The sequence below is a fragment of the Parasteatoda tepidariorum genome, chromosome 4, assembly GCF_982258835.1.
Source record: "Parasteatoda tepidariorum strain Cologne lab strain chromosome 4, Ptep-v5.0, whole genome shotgun sequence".
In the NCBI taxonomy this organism is placed as follows: Eukaryota; Metazoa; Arthropoda; class Arachnida; order Araneae; family Theridiidae; genus Parasteatoda; species Parasteatoda tepidariorum.
In genome coordinates this window covers 58,170,645-58,194,735 of record NC_141758.1, presented here as the reverse complement: position 1 = coordinate 58,194,735, position 24,091 = coordinate 58,170,645, and the positions used below count along the sequence as shown (strand labels likewise).

At 30.1% G+C, this 24,091-nt stretch overlaps 1 protein-coding gene across 1 annotated transcript in view; it reads right to left on the bottom strand.

The window, feature by feature from the left end:
• Window positions 1–24,091, bottom strand: part of LOC107436314 (adenosine receptor A1) — an 82,589-nt gene that overhangs the window by 44,134 nt on the left and 14,364 nt on the right. The window lies entirely within an intron of this gene.

Here is a 24,091-nt window from a genome sequence, read left to right as displayed (position 1 = left end):
CAAAGTATGTGTTTCTAATAATCTTGGCTTCGTCGATCACCGGTGACCCTCTGGCGCTACGAACAAACTTAGTGCTGGTCACCGGTGACCCCAATGGCATTCACCGTGTTAAACAATTTTCATATATATATATATATATATATATATATATATATATATATATATTATGTTAGATTTTATGAATGAAGGATAAGTCTATAAACGGCTTTCTATCCTGACAGACTGACTTTTAAATTAATTTCCCTATTAATGATTTTTTTTTTTTTTTTTTTTTTTTTTTTTTTTTTTTAAGACTGCTAATTTATTCAATCCGTTAAACATTTTTATTATTATTTCAATTTTATTACCTTTTTACTAATTGTTTCTCATAGATGGCAGCACTAATATTTTACCTAAACATTTTTTTCTTCTTCTTCGATCAAATGTTTTTTTAATTTTATTATATTCGATTCAAGCTATAAGCAATATTTTACATCTTCGCGATTTTTGTTAACTGTTTTATTATTTACTAAACCGCGTTTTAATTCACGCCGGTAAGTTTGATTTCCTTTTACATTTTTCTTTTATTTCATGATTTTTTACAACATTAGGTTTTTGCGATATCGACACATATAAAGAATAATTTTTATCTTAGGATACTTATTCTTTATTCAGAAATATCGCATTTTTTATGGCAATTAGATGTGTCTTGACAACGACTATTTGCCTTTACCATTCTTGTTTCTCTACCATTTATTTTTTTATTTTTATTTTATTCATGTTTTTCATGTTAATTTGTGTATATATATATATATATATATATATATATATATATATATATATATATATATATATATATATATATATATATATATGTGTGTGTGTGTGTGTTTGTGTGTGTGTGTGTAAAAGTGAATCTCTGTCTGTTTTTATGTGGATGTGTGTATCTTTTATAGAATCCTAAATCATCTAACCGAAATCGATTAAACTTGACATACAGATAGTTTGAAGCACGAAAAAGGTCAATGTCAATGACGAGCGCACACATTCTACGATGAATCGCTCGAGCGGGATGAGTGAAAAACGAATCAGAATTTTTTGATTGATTAAACGTAAGCCATTGTTTTAAATTTAACTATAGACGATTCAATTTTTCACATATTTTAAAGGTAATATAAGCGATGACTTCTAGCTAAGGTTCTATCTGATTAAATAAATAGATTATTGCACGCATTTAAATATTTAATTATTTTATATTCGCCATATCAGATAAATTCAATGAACAACATTACGTGGTAGCCCGCGTGGTTTACGCCCCAAATTTATACTTTTACTCTTGTCTGAAACCACGCGTTCTTTTTATTCATAATATTTTTTTTTAAAACGTGTTTCTAAAAAAATATTTATTTAAAATCAACAGTAATTGAATAGAAAAAAATATTTATGTATTTAAAGGCAAAACTAATGAGAATGTGGTACTAATTCGTTTATAAGAAACGCAAAAATTGTTTACATTATTATTGATGCCAATGATGCTTAATTTAGATATTATATGCATATTGAAATAAAAGACATAAGCTATGTACTAGAAAACAAAAGTAATGAAGTAAAAGTATTTATTTGTCTAAAAGAACGGCAAAAAATCTTTATACTATCACTGACGACAATGATGTTTCATTAATGTTGGTAATATGTTAATTGGTATAAAAAATCTTATGTACTAAAAAGCTAAAATAATAGAGAAAAAAATAATTATTAATTTTGGGGAGCCGTAAAAAATCGGCATAATATTGTTTTTATTAATGCTTTATCAGTATTGATAATATGTATTAATTGAAATAAAATATGCAAAAAAGCAAAGTCAGAGGAGAAAACGTTAATAAGAAATTAGTTTAGGAAAACCGTAGAAATCGCCATTCTCAGAAGACGCTTAATTATTGTGTACTACGTATGAGTCAGTAAAGTTATTTTTAAGATACGATATAAAATAAAGAATCATTAATTCTTAAAATAAATTTAGTTTGAATCAAACTTAAGCGTAACGCAGAGAAAACGTTAAGAGAATTCGAAGTAAGTTTTAACAGAACCGAAACTGCTGAATAACTTATTTTACACAGATCACAGAAATTTAAACATTTAATTATAAGCAACCTTATTACACAAATAATAGATATCTTGCCGTCAAAACAGCAACAGCACAGGAGGTCCAAGCAATAGCGGAAACGTTGGCGCGAGATCCCGAGCTACGAATGTGAGGAGCACCTCGATTGCCTTACAACTGAAATTATGCATACATATTTCAACGAAAAATTTTTTTTCTGCTGATGTATAACTGCATCGTAAACAAAAACAATCGTACGCCAACTCATAATCGATTGTAAGCAATCTACAAATAAAAAGTGCGCCAACATTGGCGCTTTCGGAAGCGAACATTTTTAACGTATGGTGAGAATGCACGTGAACTTGGTGTTAACTTTTTCTTTTTTAAGTGTTTTAGATTTGTCTGCATCCCTTAAATTGTACACGATAACTTGATTTGGTGTTAACTTAAAAAAAGATAAAAAAAAAGATAGTGCACCACCGTTTTTACTATAAAAAGCATAGTTCACGCGGTCCTGAATTGAAAATTAAAAAAATGAAAATAAGAATAATATTTTAAAAAACCACGTTATTTTAGTGGAGAATAATAATTAAAAAACAAAAATTTGAAAAACGAAGAACGTGAGGCACATGAAATACATAACAGTAACAGTATGTGTGCTCATGAGAATATGTGTATGTATATCTGTAATTGTATCTGAATGTGGATGTGTATGTGGTTTTGCATGTGTATGAGCAAGAAAATGTGTATATGTACTGTTTTGTATCTCATGCGCCCCACGTTTTTCGTTTTTTAAATTTTTGTTTTTTAATTATTCTCCACTACAAAAAGGTGGTTTTTAAAAATATTTTTATTTTCATTTTTTTTTACTCATTTCCAAAATCTCAATTTTTTCACTCACTGTACACAAGACTTTTCAACTGACATGTGACACTAATTTGAAATAATCGAATCGACAACTAAAGACAATCGCGAAAATATTAATTTTTCCTTAATTTTAATTTTATTTTACTTTGTATGTCTTTTTTTCTCTTAACTTTCATGCATCGCCATCCAATTCTGAACTATGAGCCAAATTTGAAGTCTGTAGCTAGTCGGGAACTTAGTTTAAAATCGATTACAAAATTCCACCCGAACAGACATACACAACGGCAAGTTGATATAAACGTGGTAAAATAATGTATATTAGGAAATATATTTAATAATTTGTGGATAAGCCTAAATATTAAAGATAATGGATCAATTGATGACTTTAAAATGGAATATTCAAGCTTGATAAATAAGACAAATATTTGAAAGCTAATAATATTTTAAGGCAATTCTTATTTCATTCCGAAGTTTTGCTGCGTTAATACGATATTAACAAATTATAGATATTTTTACAAACTATTGGAGTAAAGGGATAAATTACCCGTAGAAATTCGAAGAAAGGTCCCCAACCTCAATGGAAAAAAAAAAAGATCTCACGAAACTGCATAATTTAGAATCCTATTATCAATACATGAGTGACTACATTTCCCTTCCAGCTGGAGAATTGAATTACGCTAAATGGTCAGTAAAATATATTTATTGCATTAGGCTCTACTTATAGTTATCTAAATAAGATATTTAACTTTTAAGTTATAAATCATTTTAAACAGATTTTTACAAAACAAATTTTTCAGAATTTTTAAAACGAAAAAACAAAAACAAAAAAACAGATAAAATTGGAGAGAATAAGACTTATTCCACCAAAAAATGCTTTTCATAAAGCATTACAAAGCAAAATAATAATAGATATAAATTATTTTATGAAAATAGCAATAAAAATCACAATGAAGGTCTCCTATTTTGACCAGAAATTCATGTGTTATTTCGTAGGATCAAGACAAAAGACTTTAAAAATGATTGAAGTTCGACTATTAATTAAAAAAGCGCACTATTTTTTAGTATTAGTAAAATTAGCCGTGGGGGCTCAGGAGATAGAGCGTTCGCATCCCAATGCTGTAACTCTGGGTAGGAATCCCAGTTATGGCTGGTCGATACGAATTCTGTCCCCGGCTTGCACCGACCACAGTGCTAAAGTAAAGTATCCTCTGTGGTAGACGGATCATGGGTTAAAATCCGCTTGACATCAGGCTAACCGTAGGAGGTTTTTGTTTGTTTCCTCTCCGTCTAAAGCAAATGTGGGTTAGTTCCATTAAAAAATCCTCCACGAAGGTAAAATTTCTCCCAAAACTTGATCATGGAGTTCCCTTGTGTTCTGGATTGGGTTTAAAATTACAAGTACGCGGAGTAAAATATTAGTACTCGTAAACTCAAAAAATTCATTTGGCTATTCAACGATGGTTGTAAAAAAATGAGCAAAACTGGCATAATAGATGTGAATGGCCAATTAAGGTTTTACAATGAAAATGATATGAAAAACAATCTATATATATATTTCTTTTACACGGCGACAACAAAAAGCCTCATTACAACTCCCCGAATGGCAACGCTAGTAAATCGACCAATGATTGCCGCTAAAAATGTCACATGCCAAATCTAGCTGAGGTGGCTACATATAGCGCTTTTAAAAATGGAAACTGAAATAACCAGAGAGTAAAGTTCTCCTCAAATGTGATCTCTTCCGAAATTCACCCTATCAGCTGCGGCAATCTCATACTATTAAGCTAGGCAGAAGTGAGTAGTCTTTGTCGATCGATCTCTATTTTAGTATTTTGTCGAAAGCGCTTTTTTTTCACGAATTTATATATTACGAATTTATTTGACGATTTTTGATTTATATCACGAATTTAATTGTTTTATTATTGTTATTAGTCATTCATTGAAAAATGAGTCTCAGTCGTGCTGTTACGCTTTAAGATTTCCTACTATAGCACATTACTAATAGGTTTAACGAATTACATGTCATTTATTTGAATTCAAATTAATTTTAATGGCTTAGTATTTACTAAAAAGATGCAATTTTTTTTTTAAAAAAGTTGTTATATGGATTTGAATTCTTAGAATTCTGTGTATTTGCAATGTACCTAAGTTAGTAGCGAGCAAAGCGAGCTTGGTTTGCGAAGCAAACCATATAAGATTGCGTAGCAATTTTCGGGGGTTGGCGAGCGTTAGCGAGCAGGGTGCGCAGCCCACTAGTTATTAAATAATAGTTTTTATTTCGGCTATATGACATTAGTTTTTGTTCCAATCATGAATTATTTCATTTTAGATATGAAAATTTGAATATAGAATTTATAATCATACTTAAAACAAATAGAAAAATGACAGAAAATAAAAAAGAAAAGCGTTAAAAAAACAATAAGCGAGACATTAAAAAATAATTAATTTAGTGATATCATGAATAAATTAACTATTATTAACATTTAATTAGTTAAGTTCTTGCTTCTAACAATCTCCCGGGACATTATTTATGTACGGTATGTCATAGACTAATTAAAAATAATCTATCTTTTTGCAAACTGATGACATCACTTTGCATTTCGCCTAGAAAGCTCACTGCAATAAGCCTTACAAATAACGTCTGCTGTTTTTTAAAAGCAGGATTTTCCAATTAGCCTGTGTCATGTATAGCAGCTGCCACAATAGTCTTTAAAACGAGAAAAACAAAAATAAGTGCTAGGGTAAAAAGTACATAAAAATTTAAAACAAATCAAATAATCTTTCTCTAACTAACAGTCTTCACTTCACCTCTAAATGATTTGTTTACTACAATATTTATTATCAGGCAAGTGGACAAAATACTATGAATACCAAAGATAAAATGATAAAAATCTATGATTAGAGATAAGATTTTTATCAATGTTTTAGCCAGTTAGTTTTGTAACAAAAAAATTTCTTATAACATTTTTAATTTCACAAGAACATTTGGTAAAATGTAATAAATATTTCCAAATGTCAATAATTTTTTTTTTCAACTCTCAATAAAATTCAATTATGGAAATAAACATGATATTTATATCCTTCTTTCGTTAGAAAAATCATAGTATACTTTATATATATATAAAAGAAAAAGAAAACTGCAGACAATTCTATTTAACTTCAAGGGCTGGCAGTTCCAATATTCTTTCGGAACTTTCTTTTGCATAATTTAAAAAAACTCATGTATTGAATCAAAGAACATTATTACTGTTAATGAGTATCTTCAGTATTGTTAGAGTCTCATCTATGTTTTCATTTAACCAGATAATTTAACTATGTGTCATAATAGATAATTACATTTAAATGAAGGAAATCTCATTAGCCACTGATGTTTTTTCCACATTAATTGTCAATGAAAATAAGAAGAATTGATAATAAATAAAAGACAAATCGTAGGCTTTATAACACAGTCTACTTTTTCTCTTATTTCCAAGGCCAATAAATGGAAGCCAAGTTGAGGGTCACGTGATGAAAACAATGAGAAAACTCACTTTACCCATCATCCTTGAACATTGAAAAATTATAAGAAAGGATTCCGAGGAGATGGCAAAAAAATAATGAAAAATAAAAAATTATATAGTAATCGTTAGATTATTCAAGCGAACTTACATCGGTTATCTTTTATTTTTAATACTATAATTTATTGCTTTTTCTTCTGGGTAATTTTCATACGTTCATGCAAAACCGGATTCTACTTAAATACATTATTACTTAAAGGGAAAAATCAAATACTAGGTTCGTTTCTGAAATACAGGGAAGGCACTATTTTGGAGATTCGAATCAATTAAAACAAAATGGAGTTGAAGGATTCGAATCATTGTTATGTTACTGATCTGGAATAGTGATTTTAAACATTTGATCTAAATTAATTATATTTTTTAATCAATTGATTCATCAGTTTAAAATATTGAGGACTCAAATAAAACCTGTCAACATAATAATAGTGTTTCAAATAAGTTGTTTTCATTTATCGTTAAAATTTGTTCAAGCTATCTATAATTTAAAAATTTTGATGAAATGATTACTTTTGTGATTTGTATTTTTATTCAATTAATTTATTCTTAATTTGAAAAAAATTAAATTTCATTTCGAAATAATCATAAGAATCACTCATATGATCACTAATCATATGATCACTGATTCGCATAATTCTTTCAAGTCCTTACGTTTAACTTCATGATAAACATAGTAAGTTCTAGAATCTAGATACTGTTCCAAATACACCGAATATTGATTTTGGTTTAATACTGAATTTTAGACAAACGGAATTTTGCTTTCAGACAAATACTAATTATTTGGTATTCACTAGAATATTCTGGGAATACATCATTCGTTTTTTAACAAATTAGTTTTTTGTGTGCAAAAGAAAAGAAATCTATTATATACTTTAAAAGTAATAAACATTATTTAATATTTTCGTACAATTTTATTGTATGCAAAACTATGTGATTATAAAATATTTAAAATCAGTACTCAGTGCCGAGTTTTTCATTTTTATTAACAAACTTCGGTTGTTTGCATACAAATAACATAAATTAAAGTATAAAAAGTCCAGTAACAAATGAAAACATATAAAAGAAACATAACTTTATTTTTACTGAATTAGTAAAAACAATTTCCATTTTAGTTGTTTCACAATTAAACAATGAGTCAGTTTCTCATCCTTCAATCAAAAATAACCGAATAAACATGGCTGTTTCAGGCATCTCAATTTAATTTAACAGACGCGAACACCAATTTCTCAAAATATTTTCGAGAATAAACAAAAGCTAATGTGCCAGAATGAACAATTTTGTTTCCATGACTTAATGCAAAAGTCATTATTTTCCCAGATGACAAAATAAATCGGTCATATTTCATCAGTGATATCAGATAAAATTGCGTTTAAGATAAATAACAGAGTGGTTCATTAAAACAAAAGAAATAAACTGCATCCATCGCAATATTGCAATGAATTATATATGTTTCAGGGGATGATGACATGAGATGGCAGAATAAAAGTACAGTGGATGCTAGTTTTGTTCCTGACATAAAAAATAAGTATATATAAAAGACGAGGCACCGTACATTAACATATGCTGTATCTGTATTAATTAATAATGATGATTAATTAATAACAATGAATATATTAATTAAAAAATAATTAATATTATTGAATATTTATTAACAGTTATCTTTGCATTTAATGGAAAGAGTAATGAAAAATTCTCATTGTTACTAAATTTATAGAATTTATAATTTTGCTTTGTTTCGAATGAGGACATTTTTAAATGTGAGATTTTATCTTTCGTACCGCCTATCATCATCATCAATGGCTCGACAGTCTAGGGTGAGCCTTGGTCATCTCAAGACGTTTTTTCCAAGCTAACCTATTTTTTGCTAGTGTACCGCCTATATCAGGGTAAATATCTTTATCTTGATAAATATCTTCATCATCCCCCAACCATGGATAAGCACATATCTCAATTTTAGTTCTATATTTTTTAATGGCTAGATCCTGAACGAACGACTTGGACAGCACCTGATCAGGTATCCCTCTCTCCAAACTTCCACAACACAACCAACGAGAAGACTCTCAGCCACGACAGATTAAACACGTCACCTTGCTGCGTAAAGAAGCTGGTTGTTTTGTCAACCACCAAGATCGAACCCACGACCCCAATTTTTCCAACTAGCAGTGTGAGCGATGCCTGATAAATATGTTTTTAGTAATTTTCGTTAAATTTCTAACTGAGAGTTTTAAAATAGTTTCGAAAATTTGGAAAATTAAAAAAAAAAAAAAAAAAAAAAAAGGGAACTTCTGTCTGTGAGAATAACATGAAATTTACTTCAGGACTTTACTTGGTTTAATATTTATGCTTTTACTTCATTTAAGCTTATGTGCGCACAAAAATATAACAAATCGCTACGCAATTTAAAACTATAAAGAAGAGAAATAAAAGAAATTAAAAAATAAGTTTTATGTTGTTAATCAGATAATAAGAGAAAATATAATAAATTAAGTAGTAATAAAGATAACATAGAAAATTGATTCTCACTTAAGCCCGTTCTTTCGTTTAAAGTTGTTATTTTTCAAACTGTTGTTCAGAGTTTCTTGCAAATATGGTATTTTTTTAACCTATTGAAGATGATAAAGTGATGTTTGAGCTTAATTTACAGCGTTTATTCGATAATCTACTTTTGGTTCTACTTTAAATCTTAAATCTACTTTTGAGTTTTGTATCTTTTACTGAAGGTATGGTAATAAGAAGTATAATTTCGAAAACTAGAATATCCGGTGGGCTGTTATCATATAAACGGAAAAATTACCAAATGAATGGTTTAAATACCGTATATTTTGGTTTTATTAACCAGCATTATGTATTTTGCTTCACCAGAAATATCATTATTTTTCTGTACAGTAATTTTTTCAGAATTTTGTTTCAAAAATTTTTTGCTGTTTTAATATTACCGCTGTTAATTTAAAAATATCAATTTAAATTTTTAAAACTTAACAAAAAGATGAAGTAAATAAAAAAATTAACAAATGCATAATCTCAAGAAACTTAAACAGAATGATATACGTTATGGCATAAATACTTCATCAGCTTCAAGAAAAATAGGAAAATGATAGTAAATATTGATAGGTTTCGGGCGCTCAAAAATAGACACTCTTTATCACGACCCACCAGACGTTAAAGGATAATATTCCTTCATAAGTGAAAATCAGACGTGGATAAATGACATTCATTCATGAGTTAATATCGACTTTCGTTATCATCTTTATATTTTGAGTGCATAATTGAGGCTTTTATGTCATCAAATAATAAAAAATATTTGTTTTACAAAAATAAATTTGTTTTAATAAAAATATTTTATATTGGGCATCTTCATTTTTACTGTGATTTGCATAAAATAACATACATTCATCAATCCGAATGAAAATTTGAAATTTAAAATAATGCTTTCAAAAATCGACATCTTGTAGAAATTTCTATAACAATTGCATTTTCTTTCAGGCGAATTTACATAACCAATTCCCATTAGAAAATTGTTTCAGACAACAAAAACATGACAAAGTTTTATTTTTAGAAGATTCGGAAATAAGGAGTCCAAGATAACGGAAACAATTACAAGACGGGCTACACTAGGGTTTGCTAGCAAATGACTTGAGTTCAAGATAAGGAAAGGAGTTACTTCCCCTTTAAGATAAAAATTGACCCGACTATTAAGAAAGGGGAGAAACCATTAAGCATATAATCATGCTTTTAAGAGTTTAAAGAAAGGGAACTATTTTTGTTTCTATTTGAACACATGGTAAAGGAATACAAACGTCACAAGTTTTATTTTACTGAATATTTGCAATTTTTTCGGGGAAATTATTTTTAAAACCTTTCATTTTACTCGACAAAAAATATGTTAGCCCTTTGACGCAGATGGGAAATCAGTGTTTTATATATATATATATATATATATATATATATATATATATATATATATGAAAAAAATTATGGTCATAACTACCAGAATACAGCAAAATGTAGCGTTTTCTTGGCTCTATGGGAGCACCAAAAAGCTTGGTAATTTTTACCATTTTTTTTATAAAGCTTGGTAATTTTTTCTGGTCGTAACTACCAGAATACAGCAAAATGTAGCATTTTCTTGGCTCTATGGGAGCACCAAAAAGCTTGGTAATTTTTACCATTTTTTATAAAGCTTGGTAATTTTTACCTTGGTAACTTTTTCTGGTCGTAACTATCAGAATACAGCAAAATGTAGCACTTTCTTGGCTCTATGGGAGCACCAAAAAGCTTGGTTATTCTTACCTAACCGCTTTGGTAATTACTTTGGTACAATTGACAATAAAATATAGTTTAAAATATGTGATAAAATTTGGTAATTTTTTCCTACCTTTAAGCATGGCTTGAAAACAATTTATTGGGTTAAATTTACTTTTCAGTTTTGTATTTTTTAGAAAATATGAGGTAATTAGAACCAGCAGTTCACGTGAACTAAACATATGAGCGAAAAAAATTGCCAAATAATGGTGGCACCCCTTTTTTACCCGAAGAAGACAAACTCCCTAGTTTCCTTTGTTGAAGCGTTTTTTTTTTAAATTTATTTTTTAAACCTAACTGGAAAAATTTGTGCTATTATGCTTATATTTACCTCAAAGTCAGAGTATGAAAGATGGTAAATTACACTATAGTACTGTATTTACAGAAGCCTGAAATATCTATTAAAATTATTTTGCTATATTTTAGTAGTCTATACCAATAAATTTTTAGCACTATTTATTACCAAAATGACTACGATAAGAAAATGCTTATGATTTAACAAATTTTATATTACTTATGATTTAGCAAATTTTATATCATTTAAGATTTAAGATTTTGAAATAAAAAGTTACGGGTTATGAAAACATTTAACAGCTGTTTGCAGTGCAGTAATTTTTTATTCCATATGCTAACTGTTTACCGTAAAGTCATTAACACTGTTTGTGAGCAAAATGACTACGATAAAATGTATATTACTTATGATTGAACAAATTTTATATCACTTATGATTTAAAAAGTTTTTTTTTTTAAAAAGTTACGGGTTAGTAACAACTTTAACAGTTGTTTGCAGTGCAGTAACTTTTCTGTCCGTATGGTAACGGTTTACCGGAAAATCTGGATTTTCAAAAATATAGTTCTCATTTCCACGCATTGAGTAAGCAATACAAAACTGAAAATCCAACCGAATAAATGGTTTTTATGCCATGTTTTTATACCTACATCACACCAGTTGAAGCAGTTGCTAGGGAATTTATAATTTCTTAATTCGAATTAAAAATATCAATATATCAATAATCAAACGAAATATCAAATGAATATAGTTATAATCAAAGCATTGAAAATTAATCTCAAATTAAACTGAAATAAAAATTAAAATTATAGGCTTATTGTAATCACAAGTTTATTATTACAATTTCCTTATCTTCAAAAAGTAGCTTGAATCACATAAATTCAACAAAAACAATGCACTTAAGGCTTACACAATCACAAGAAGTAAGTACAAAAAAATAGTATATTTCCCTTAAACAATTTGAACATGGAAAAACTAATTTCAGTAGTTTTTACCAAATCTTTTAAGTCTGCTAATCCAAGTAAAGCTTCCAGAGAAAAGAACGTGTCATAATGTTTTTCTCTTGACATTAACTGTATGTCAACAACCAGTATTGGAGATAGTATTAGCTTAGGAGATAGTATTTGATTTCTCTATCCTTTTACTATTTTCTGAGACAGAGAAAATACATCAATTTGGAATATTCAAACACTGTAACATTCTGCTGATAAAATATTTATTTAGTTCGAATAAATATTTAGTTAGTATTTATTAATTCGAGTTTTAAAACACGGACTTCTTAAAATTACAAAATTATAAGTAGCTAAATGTGCTACATTTTCAGAAGCAATCTTTCTAATCATTAACCCTTTGACGCTAAATTCTTATTAAGCATATTTTTCTTACTTTTCTTTAATTATTTTGCATTAATTCATGTCTAAATAAGTGAAAAATTATATTATAACATTATGACCACCCTGCTAATAACATGTAGGACCACCTTTAGCCCTCAAAACTGCTAGCACCCGCCGTGGCATTGACTCCACAAGGTGCTGATAGGTAGTCTGAGGTATCTGGTACCAAGCATTCACCAACTGGTCCTGCAATTCCCTCACATTGCGAGGGGGTAGCGTGGCAGCACGAATTTGGTTGTCCAAGTAGGACCACAAATGTTCTATTGGATTAAGGTCAGGTGAATTTGGGGGCCAAGACATGACTTGAAAGTCACTTGAATGTTCCTCGACGATTCGACCCTTATGACATGGTGCATTATCCTGTTGGTAAACACCATCCCCCGCAGGAAAAACTGCTGCCATGAATGGGTGAACCTAGTCTGCAAGTATGTTCAAATAGCTTACAGACGTCAGGGATTGTTATATGAGGATTATGGGTCCTAATGTGCCCCATGAAAACATTTTTCCTGGGCGAGAAACCATGAAAACCTGGGCGAGCCCATTGTTATAGATGGAGGGTGGTTATAATGTAATGGCTCTTCGGTGTATATTAGCTTATATATATTACTATATATAATTTGTATTTTAATAATTTATGGTTATGAAATACAGCATGAAGATTCTTTTTCTGCGTCTAAGACAAAATCTTACCAACAAGGCTCTCTTCGAAACATTGGTTTTTCGCATTTGCACTTATTTGCAGTTATTTAGATCAACGAGAAACAGTTATTTTTGGAAGTTTCTTTAATTTACAAAATCAATTATTGATGTTTTGTTTTTATAAATAGGAATGAAAAAAATGTAACTTCTTTGTTTGGATTAAATATTCTAGTACAAATATAATTCTGATTATTAAATAGAATTTTTGCTGTAACTGTTAGACTGTTTTTCTACTATTAAAACATACTAAAATATATTTTTGCTCGTAATTAGAGAGCCAGAAATAAAAGTACACTGTCTGCGTCAAAGGGTTAAACAACTTAATACGTTGATTGCTGCTTTGCCCATATTCTGGTGACAGCAATGTTTCTGGTCGGTCCGCGTCACTCATATTAGTGCGACGCTTATTTGACAACTTGAGAAGGATATTTATATGTATTTGAAAAGATATTTCACAGGAAGTAACAAAACTATTGAATTGTTATAAAAGTAATGCAAAAATGATTTGTTCATAAAATTATCATGAGCCTCGAAAAGCTTTCTTCCTTACAGTTATTTGACTCATTATTAAGAAATAAGTTTTCCATTTCTCCTTTCGAAATTCAACGAATTAGGGTGAATATTTTAAGTTATACTCCTTTTACTCGGCAAAGATTCAAACTGATCGTGTAAAGTGGCGAGATGAGAAAATGATGAGAAACAACGGGCACAACTATGCAGACATGATACCATGGAAACAAACGGAGCAAGATATTATTCTTGTGACCACCAGAGACTCTCATTTTTAAAATATCGGTGGGGGCTGCGGGTTTGAATCCTGCTCAGGGCATGGATGGTTCTTTCTCTCTCTGTGTTCTATGTCCTTCCTCCTTTGTGTGTGAATGTGACCCGTCCTATAAGCGGGTTTGTGATTGTGTGACGTGGGCTTCGCCACAGGTGGCCACTGGGTAACGAGAAGAGAGTAGCAGTTCTGGCATTTCTGTGGCCAATGGGACAAACCCCAAGTGCCCGCCATTTAAAAAAATATCGGTGGGAGTACTTAGTAGAATACGCTTCGTACGGCGGTACTAGTGGCCTGAAGGGGATTTCACTGTAAATGCGTGCTGCAGTCAACGTGCTAAAAGGGAGATTGGAGAAGGGATTATTTTTTTCCGTTTATCTTTATTTATTTTTTCATAAATTGAAATTGCATGTTCTGGGTGGCCATGATTGGATAATATTTAAAAAGAGATGGCAAATGTTTTCATGAGGCTGTTGAAAATTTAAAAGGTATAACTCTCAGGAATTAGGCTGGCTTACTTTTATCATCCAGTTATATATTTTTTGCTTTACAAATATATTTTGGTAGACAGGAATTAGTAAAATCAATTGTCTTCTATATTTCTCAACCACTTTCTGAATTTCTCCAGGTTATGTCCATCTTGATAAACCAATGAACAGTATTATTTACATTTTTTTTAATTTCACGAAGGATGGAAGCAGTTCAATTGATGTTGTAACCTAGGCTTGTAAGCAACTCGGAGTTTATTTCGTATACTAGATTAGAGATCTGCTAAATTAGTTACTTCTGAGTATTTTAACCCTTTATATCTCAGCATCTCTGATTTTAATAAAAATTACTCATACATTAGAATACATCATTCTAAGTATGTAAAAAATAATAAAAAAATTTGCAACGTAAAATAAGAAAAATTATTGGAAAAAAATTGATTGTTGCATTTCTGCACCCTTGCACTGACCAAGCACTGACAAAAAGTGCTTGTTGCATTCCTGCAACATTGTGAAAAATGGCACTAAGATTGAAAGATTCAAAAATTTTAATTCATATGAAAATTTTTAAAACAGTTGTTACTTTTGTTGTAACAAAGTCCTACACCACATTTCTTACAAATAGTTTGTGTAAACTTGCATTTTGGGTATTTGCATCTGATTCTTTTGTTAGCCCAATTAGGCCAGTGCCCAATTTCATCTTGGCGCACTGGTTTTGGCCGACAATCGCCGAAATCGTCCTTCAAAATTTGTTGGGGCAAAGACATAGGCTTTTTGTGTATGTTGCAGATATGCAACACGGTGATATAAAGGGTTAACAGTCATTAGAGCCATTTACGATAGAAATCAATTAACTCTATTTTTTATTAAGTTTCAAATTTCAGTGACGGAGTACTTCATCAGAGTACTTAATCATAGTTTTCAGCTACAAAAAGCTTTCTGAACAGAATAACATAACATGAAATCCAAATCTACATTTAAATAAAGGCGATTAAAACGATCAAGGTTGAAAAAATTGTGTCTTCAATATTTCTCAACTACTTTTTAAATTTTTCCATCGCCCATTCAGATATTCCTATAGACAATATAATACACAATTTTTGTTTTTAGAAAGGCTGTAAGAAGTTAAAGTTGAAAAGTAAATAAGTCGTAGTGGTTTTTTGTGTACTCGAGCCCTGCTGAATTGGTTACTTTTGTGTAATTTCATAGTTATTATAATCGTTCAAATCGTTTAATTATACATTTTGAAATATCTCAAATTTAAGTGACGAAGTACTTGATTTAAGAGCTTTCACAGTGACAAAGAACTTTCTGGAAAAAAGTAACATAGCATAAAATTCAATTCTACATTAAAATAAACATGATTAAAACTATCTCAAAAGATAACTTCACATCTCGGAAAATGATATATAACTTAATTCCGGATGCTCTATCGATAAAAAGGAGGATTAAATATTCCGAGATAACGTTTCCATTTCATTCAGACATTTCCTCGCTAAATTTACACTGACTCTATCTTTCAACTCGGTTTTAAAATTTTCTTAAAGAACAAAACATTCATAAAAAAATATATAACCCTCATTAACAAAAATGCTAAGAGTTAAAAGAGTGAAAAATAAATTACGTTTTTTTCGTCTAGTAAAAATTCTAAAACTAAAGCAAGCTAGCAATTTTTGTGTAAATAATTAAGGTAAAGTTTAATTAAAAAATATTGTATTGATTTCAGGACTGTAAATTGATTGTAATATCGATAAACCGTAATATGGAGAGTCTTGGGGACTCATTGAATAGAGTTAGCCTTTCAATCAGGTGAACTGGGTTCGAATCCCAGCAAGAGTTAATCGATACGAATTCCTCACCCCGCTCGCACCGATCACAATGCTGACGTGAAATATCTTCAGTGGTAGACGGATCATGGGTTAGAGTTCCCTTGCTGTCAGACTAACCGAGGGAGGTTTTCGTGGCTTTCCTCTCCGTGTAAAGCAAATGCGGGCTAGTTCCATTCAAAGCTGCAAATTTTTTCGTAACATTTTTAGACAGTTTTTGTTCGAAATGTACAAATTTAAAACCGTTATATACTACAGGAGTTCTTGTAATGTTTGTATAGACTTCTAGGGGAATTAGGCGCATCATCAGGATAAAAATTGCATATAAATCCATATCCCGAAATGTCGTCGTACGCCGCTAGAGTCGCTTCTTTGCCATGACCTGTTTAGAAGGACACGAAGGAACAGTTCATAATAGAGACATTTCCGGACATGGTTTCCTCTTTAATTTTAATCCTGATGATGTGCCCTAACTCCTTTAGAAATGTGTCGTAACATTTATGTGATCCCCTGTTATATGTAACGTTTTTAAAATTGTACATTGCGACGAAAAATAGACAAAAAAGATTTTTGCAAAAAAATGTGCTTTAAAGAAATAGCAGAAGAATAGAAGATCTGTTACAAAAATCTCATGCAATCAGAAAAGAAAATTGTTCATCAGTGTTATTTATATTTCCCCTTGTGTTTTATTTTATACAAAATACTAATCTCCAAATGCATTTTACTATTGTATTGTTGATAAAAATCACTAGTATTATTTTAAGTACCAAAATGTCACAAAATAGATTTGTTTACTGATTTTATAAGAAACAAATTACTAATACAACTGGTCTATAACTATTCAGTGAATGTCAGACTCAGTTTTGTTCTATGCCACTGCCAAAATATCCTATGCCACTGCTTTCAAATAAATGGATAAAACAATTTATTATAATAGCATTTTCAGCAATTTCAAATTTCCGGTAAACGAACATCAAAGTTATAGCAGTAACTTCTTACACAAAGTAGCCAAATTATCCCCTTAGATTCAATGAAAGTGAATCCAAGAATTAATTTTTTTCCAAAAGAACAGGAAAAACACCATAAAACCCAAAGTACAGTTGCTAATGTCAGCACAGCAGACATATTTTAGAAACAATTTTTAAATTCCTGTTCTAAATCGGAAAATCAATAAGGAGATGAAGCGTTTACAGATTTTTCTGTCACAGACCATCTAAAATATATTCAGTTTAGATTTTCACCAAACCAGTAAAATTTTAAGTTTCAGTAACAAGTAACTTAATGCAAATATCTTCGAGTTTAATGCAGCCGTATTATATTCTATATAATTTTAATGATAATAATTAAAATGGTGCAAAATGAATAAAAAGAAGAAGTGGTATTATTTGTTAAAAGTAAATTTTCAATGTTGGAAAAATTATTTAAGTTTCACTAAATATCCAGATAAACTGGTGCTATAAAATATTATTAGCATTAAAAAAAATTCAATAAATTTTATTATATTTTCTATCAAATTTTCTTGAAATAGAAAGATTTATAATATTTTTAACTTCTCTTGTATTGCAGATGCGTTTTAACCACATAATTTTCACACATTTATAGCATTTTCAGAACAGTGGCTTTTAATATAAGCTTTATAGAATGAGGTAAAAAGTTCAATTAAGTTAATAATAGCATTTTGAGTCGCGATGGCTCAGGGGATAGAGCGTTCGCCTTCCAATGAGGCGAACCGGGCTCGAATCCCACTCCCAGTCGATACAAATCCCACATCCGGCTTGCACCGATCACAGTGCTGACGCGAAATATCCTCAGAGGTAGACGGATCATGGGTTAGAGTCTCTTTGCCGTCAGGCTAACTGTGGGAGGTTCTCGTGGTCTTCCTCTCAATGTAACGCAAATGCGGGTTAGCTCATCAAAAAAGTCCTCCACGTAGGCAAAATTTCTCCCAATACTCGATCCAGGAGTTCCCTTGTCTTCTGGATTGGGTTTTAAATTACAAGACCACGGAGTTGAACATTAGTAGTCGTAAACCCATAAAATTGGGTCAGCTGTTCAACGACGGCTATAAAATAAAAAATATTTGTACTTTTCTGACAATTAAGTTTTATATATGTAGTGTGTTTATATAGTTTTGTATAAAATGTACATCTTATGTTTTATATGGCGATGATAGTGAAATTTTATTTACGTCTCACTAAAGCTGCGAATGGGCTATTTGCGAATATCTGAGAAACATCCCTGAGAATGATCCGAAGACAGGCCATCACAAGTTTCATTCTCTACAGAGAGGATGGCTCCTACGCTTTGGTAGCCCGACAACCTCAGCGTGAAGGCGAGCACTTTATGGTGGAGCAGTTTAAGAAAGACCGATACCGCGTTTCCTCAGTCCTTTCGCAGGCTGATCAAAGTGGTCACCCACTCGCTCATTGACCGCTGCCAGTGATGCTTGATTCGTTGACTGGTAACCGTGTCTTACGATCAGTCGTCCACTGTTGTTTAAACAAAAAATGAACTCTAGCTAGGAAATAATTTCAAACGAACTTTACATGCGAAAAAAAAACACCTGTTTTAAATCATTAAATAGATTTGAAACAGACGTTAAGTTATAGTAATAAAAATGATATCACTCTCGCTATCAATTTCAACTTTTTTTTAATAAACTTCCACTTTTTAGTCACAACCATTATGGTAAGCATTTTCTTTAATAAAAGCAAATATGATTAGAGAAATAAAAAAACAAGATAACTTTATTTTATAATTGTTTATTTATAATCGAAATTTTACTAAAGGCTTAATCGGTATTTTAGGGTGCTTTTGATAAATATATTTACACGCATACAATCCATCATATTTTATCTAACAGTTTCAATGCTGAATTAGTAACAAAAAAAAATACTACGTTTTGAGGTAAGAAAAATATTTTCATGACAGCATGAATGGGATTTATTTTTGAGCTTCAAATTTATATCCAGAATAAAAAAATATGAACATTAACTACTTTTTTTTCAAATTTCAAGAAAAAAAGTATTTTAGTAAGCAACAATGAAGTAATCTTTCGTATGATTTATAAAACCTCATAATAGTGCATATGTATATGCTACCTGCAAAGTATGAAAAAGTTGCACGATTTCATATTTAAGATCTGCAATGATTCATAGAAAATATTTATTCCTTAAAAAAAGCAACTTTTTTTATCTTTGCCTTGTCTGTTTTCTGAAACTATTATTTTTTCTGAAAATATATTTTCAGTACATTATCTATGCACGGTGCGTTTTCTATTACAATTACTTCAAAACGAGAATCTCTAAAAATAGCTTTTCAGCAAAGCAATGTTATAAATTCATAGAATCTCTGTGCGGGTGAATATTTAAGAAATACTTTATAAGGAAATTTGCAATGAATGAAAAAAATATATCAAAGAAATATATATTTTCCCCCAATCGTAATGTTAGCAAAAAAAAAAAATTTAAAAAAATGAAAATTCTGAATAATTTTCTATTTTATTTAATTTTATTTTCGTATGATCTTTTCGTATTTCTTTGAGTCAGCATACATTTTCATATCAATTTTGGATCTTTAATCCACACAACGTATGAGTAAATAGCTTCAATTAGAAAAATGTGGTTTTAATAGTTTAGTTAGGAAATTGTTCGAAAATTAAGTAAGTGCTACACCGAGTAATTCCTGCTTTCATTTATGATGTTCACTTTTTAAACATATTAAATAGCAAAAAATAGTTTTTAATATTTATTTGTTTTTTTTTTTAACTTATTATAAAAATAATTTAACAAAAATTAAAATTGTAAAGCATGCAAATCTTTACCCCGTCTTAACGTAATAATTAGTAAAAAAATACAAAAATTGAATGAAATTGGTTGAATAATATCAGACACATACGATTTTTTCAAATTTTAATTTTCGGAAAATATTTGACCAATTTTGATCAAGTTTTGGTTCTTTCAATTAGGCATTGAGTTATTAAATTGTTCGTACAAATTTGTATACCTTAAATTTAGAAATAGTTTTTATAATTATTAAATTAAATTATTTAGTTTATTAAATTATTAATAAACTAAGTATTTTTTCATCATATCTTTGAGAAAATGAGTTTTATAACTGGTTACAATAAATCTTTACTTACATAAATTATGCCAGATCGTATTTAAATGAAAATATGATTTTCAAACTAAATCCGAAATTATTAGTATTAACGATATTGAACGATTTTACGACAGTTGTAATAGATTCACCACTTCCCCTAAAATTTCCATAAAAAAACAATTTTAAAGCGTATATAATTTTAACTTAAAGGTTTGTAATTCCTCATACACATTGTTAAAATTGAAAACGAATTGAACTGAAAAGACTAATTACAATAATTTTAAAACAATAGTTTTAGAACTTTGGAATTACGCTTTCGTACAAAATAGAAAAGGACAACGATTGTTCAATTTCTTAAATTTCGATTGATAATTTTAAAGATTGAGTGATTGAATAAATGAAAAATCTAAATGCGTGGGTAAGCTTCCTTTATCTTTTATAAAAATTATAGCAAAATTGTATGGAGTTAATAACTAAGAGTTGTGAAAAAAAGAGGAGATGAAACTAAATATTGCTGCACTCTTAGAATAATTGTTCAAACGTTGAACTAGAACAACGGTTGAACCAATGTTGAACGCTTGATGTATTGAATAAAAACACTATGCAAATTTGATACAACCTTAACCCTTTGTCTCAGAAATTTTATAAAAAGTATTTTTCATACATTCTTTCCTTATTTAATATTAATTTAGGTCAAAATAGGTGAAAAATATTATATTTAGCATTTTAATAATTTCGGGCAATGCGTTAAAGGAAATATTTTCCAAACAATGATTTTTAAAATTTTCTCTTATTTGCGTTTATTTATAACTGAAAGATCTTCTTTAAAGCAGGCACTTAACGCATCGTTCTTCGCCATGGAAAGCGCCGGCAGTGTTGCTCAATTTTGTGTTGCCTGGTGAACAGCTTATAACCAACGTCACGAAGACGAGCAACGTTACCCACGCCCCCCTACCACAGATCATAGGTTGTTCACCTGTTCATAAGTTGGGCCACATTCACACATAACAGAGAACAAGACACAGAGAGAAACATACGTGCCCTGAGCAGGATTCGAACCGGCATCCATTGGTTTCGCAGTCATGCACGCTTTCATCTCGACCACCTGGCTTACCACTCGGAAACATTAATAGTAGCACAGCACAGGATATTAAATCACAAGATTTGTGTTAGATCTGCATATATTACCATTTAACAAAGGTTTGTGTCAAATCTACCTATATAATCATTTAGCCCAAGATTTGTGAGAAATCGACCTAGTAGGATTGAGACAAAAAAGTGAATAGTCTCACTTTTCCCGAAGAAATCCTGTAAAATCTAACTGTTCCTTTTTATTGTTTATAGTTACGTATTTATAAAATAGTAACTAGAGAACTGCGCTGTTTCCAAAATTTTCTCTCGGTAATTGATGATTAGACAGAAGCATTTGATTGCCTACCCGGGAGTCTTGGCGTTTTTCGCAAACAAATGCACTCCTAAACAATTTGATAATGTGGTTTGTCATAATAAAGCCCCAAATCCCTATGTACATTATTCCAAATAAAAACTATTGAAATAACTTACATATCATCTTTCTGTTTTTCAGGTTACGAGCAAAAGTTCAGCTAAATGAATAACACTGGGGATCAATTTTTCTTGCATTTATGCAAATACTTGATATTGCCTAATTCGGGTGTTGAAATTTCAAATCTGAAATTTGTTTTGTTCCGAGAAACTACAGATTTTGTTTTTAAAATAACATTTTTAGTCTTTTTTTTTGTCGAAATGTACAAGTTAAAAACGTTATATATAACAGGGTCATGTGTTGAGACAAATTTTTAGGAGAATGAGGGCACATCATCAAGATTAAAGTTTCGGAACCATCATCAGGAACCCATGCTCAAAAATATCCTCATACACCGTTCGCTAGGGGCACTTTCGTATTATGGCTTGTACAGAATAAACAGTTCATAATAGAAAAAACCCCCAAGAGGCACAAGAGGACATTTATGTGAAGCGATTTTCTAATCCAGTAGCCCTTAGCGCCCTGCTCTCCTGTTAGGCCTTTTCTTAAATACATAAAAAGAAATGAATCTTGACTTTTACTAGTTGAGGAAGCAAGTTTTAAAGGAAATAAAATCTTGCCTTACTATTGCAACCAACTGCTGCCAAGAGAAGAATCTTAAAAAAAAAAGAAGTCGTTAAAGTACGCTGGATAGTAAATTGGCTCCCGGCCTGGGTTTCTACGCAATTTTAATCCTGGTGATATGTATGAACATCCCTGGCAGTTTGTTGCAACAACTACTGACTCCCTGTAATATAAAATTTTTTTAACCTTGTACATTTCGTCAAAAAATCGATTTAAATGTCCTTAAAAAACGGAGCATAGAGAGATTTCAAATAAGCGATAAAACAGTATCTAAGATCTGTTAAAAAACGCAACAAAAAACAAAAAAATAATTGTTCCCTAGTGTTATTTAAACAGTGGACATAAGGGATTATCCCCTGTTACAAAATATCAGGGGTTATTCAACTTACAAATCCCGAAAACTATTGACTCTTAGAAAAATGAAAACTAAAGTGGCATTAAAAGTTATTTTAGTATACACACACCATAAAATCCATAAAAGAAAAATTTTGAACTTTTCTGTATTTACCTAGAATACAAGCTGAAACAAATTCAAAGGTTGTGCCCAATTTAGTTGTAGGAATATCCACGATTTGTTTTCTTGTTTTATGTGTGTAAATATTTGAATGCGTCAGAAACTGTTTGTCACCGAAAATATTTTTTTGTTTGATTTGTGCTGTCGTCATGATGATCGTGTTACTATGAAAGACAAACGTTCGATTTCTGTGGACTAAGTATCGGATTTTGAAACACGATCTGTGAGCAGATTTTAAAAAAAAAGTTTGTCGTGACCTTGAATGCAAAATTTATGAGACGAACTTATTGTACTTTTAGTAAGTTATTGATTCATAGACTGATAAATCTGTCAAAATTTCATCGGTATCGTGAATGAATTTGCTTGTTTGTTTCTTTTTTATTAACTTTTCGGTAAAACGCGACAAAAATGAAAAAATATTAGAATTTTTTTTCTTGTTGTCGTTTTACGGCTAATATATTATAATAATAAGACTGCTGAAAGTTGTTTTTTTGTTGAAAACCATAAATATATAAATAAATGTGACAAAGTGATGAATTAAATGAAAATTTTTCCATTGTCATAAAATAATATAAAATATAAATTTGCTTTACACGTGCTTTTAACTGTTGCATGCCTGGAACATTGAAAGTTATTAATAATTTATATTTTTTATTATTTTCTCAATATTTTAACGTATATATATATATATATATATATATATATATATATATATATATATATATATATATATGAAATAACGGTGGAACCACACCGTTATTTTTTATTTTTTTAGTTATTTACAGTCAAAGCAGCATGATTAACGAGTCCAGTTTCGGCATAATCTTTTATTTTACTAAACGATGGTGAAATAGCAGTTTCATCCCTCTCCAGACGGAGAGGGAGAGACAGATTTTCAGTCAGATCTGACGGAGTTTAGTTTGTAAGCATGAAATACCAAAAAGCACAAGCAAAAACATTGCTCCTGCGTTATATAGGATGATTAAAAGTTGTGAAGAGGCTAGTCATATTGCCTTCCTTGTGTATTCTTACGCCTCATCAATTTATTTATTACTCATAGCAAATCGT